Raw genomic sequence first — 1866 nt, 5'->3', positions numbered from 1 at the left:
AGTGGAAGATGGAAAATATCTTAAAAATTTTTGATTGGATGTGTATGTGTGTGTGTGTGTGTGTGTGTGTGTGTGTGTGCGCGTGTGTGTTTGTGTGAACGTGTGTGCCCGTGTGTGTGTTCGTGTTTGTGTCCGTTTGTGCGTGTGTGTGTTTGTGTGTGTGTGTGAGTGAGCGTGTGTGTGTGTATGTGTGTGTGTGTGTGTGTGTGTGTGTGTGTGTGTGTGTGTGTGTGTGTGTGTGTGTGTGTGTGTGTGTGTGTGTGTGTGTGTGTGTGTGTGTGTGTGTGTGTGTGTGTGTGTGTGTGTGTGTGTGTGTGTGTGTGTGTGTGTGTGTGTGTGTGTGTGTGTGTGTGTGTGTGTGTGTGTGTGTGTGTGTGTGTGTGTGTGTGTGTGTGTGTGTGTGTGTGTGTGTGTGTGTGTGTGTGTGTGTGTGTGTGTGTGTGTGTGTGTGTGTGTGTGTGTGTGTGTGTGTGTGTGTGTGTGTGTGTGTGTGTGTGTGTGTGTGTGTGTGTGTGTGTGTGTGTGTGTGTGTGTGTGTGTGTGTGTGTGTGTGTGTGTGTGTGTGTGTGTGTGTGTGTGTGTGTGTGTGTGTGTGTGTGTGTGTGTGTGTGTGTGTGTGTGTGTGTGTGTGTGTGTGTGTGTGTGTGTGTGTGTGTGTGTGTGTGTGTGTGTGTGTGTGTGTGTGTGTGTGTGTGTGTGTGTGTGTGTGTGTGTGTGTGTGTGTGTGTGTGTGTGTGTGTGTGTGTGTGTGTGTGTGTGTGTGTGTGTGTGTGTGTGTGTGTGTGTGTGTGTGTGTGTGTGTGTGTGTGTGTGTGTGTGTGTGTGTGTGTGTGTGTGTGTGTGTGTGTGTGTGTGTGTGTGTGTGTGTGTGTGTGTGTGTGTGTGTGTGTGTGTGTGTGTGTGTGTGTGTGTGTGTGTGTGTGTGTGTGTGTGTGTGTGTGTGTGTGTGTGTGTGTGTGTGTGTGTGTGTGTGTGTGTGTGTGTGTGTGTGTGTGTGTGTGTGTGTGTGTGTGTGTGTGTGTGTGTGTGTGTGTGTGTGTGTGTGTGTGTGTGTGTGTGTGTGTGTGTGTGTGTGTGTGTGTGTGTGTGTGTGTGTGTGTGTGTGTGTGTGTGTGTGTGTGTGTGTGTGTGTGTGTGTGTGTGTGTGTGTGTGTGTGTGTGTGTGTGTGTGTGTGTGTGTGTGTGTGTGTGTGTGTGTGTGTGTGTGTGTGTGTGTGTGTGTGTGTGTGTGTGTGTGTGTGTGTGTGTGTGTGTGTGTGTGTGTGTGTGTGTGTGTGTGTGTGTGTGTGTGTGTGTGTGTGTGTGTGTGTGTGTGTGTGTGTGTGTGTGTGTGTGTGTGTGTGTGTGTGTGTGTGTGTGTGTGTGTGTGTGTGTGTGTGTGTGTGTGTGTGTGTGTGTGTGTGTGTGTGTGTGTGTGTGTGTGTGTGTGTGTGTGTGTGTGTGTGTGTGTGTGTGTGTGTGTGTGTGTGTGTGTGTGTGTGTGTGTGTGTGTGTGTGTGTGTGTGTGTGTGTGTGTGTGTGTGTGTGTGTGTGTGTGTGTGTGTGTGTGTGTGTGTGTGTGTGTGTGTGTGTGTGTGTGTGTGTGTGTGTGTGTGTGTGTGTGTGTGTGTGTGTGTGTGTGTGTGTGTGTGTGTGTGTGTGTGTGTGTGTGTGTGTGTGTGTGTGTGTGTGTGTGTGTGTGTGTGTGTGTGTGTGTGTGTGTATATAATTGTTTGAATTCAAAAGAGGTTGGCTAAGTGTAGAGTTAAGCCTTACAATTAAATGGATCTACGATGTGGTACAGAGCTCCAGGTGTCAGGATTACTCATGAATACTAAATACATTATTCAGACACTTTTCGGGCCATGGCCTCACATTCCCCTTCCC

Source organism: Artemia sp. Qi Xiang Cuo, chromosome 6 (genome assembly GCF_049724085.1).
Source record: "Artemia sp. Qi Xiang Cuo chromosome 6, ASM4972408v1, whole genome shotgun sequence".
Lineage (NCBI taxonomy): Eukaryota > Metazoa > Arthropoda > Branchiopoda > Anostraca > Artemiidae > Artemia > Artemia sp. Qi Xiang Cuo.
Note: the sequence above shows the minus strand (reverse complement) of the source record.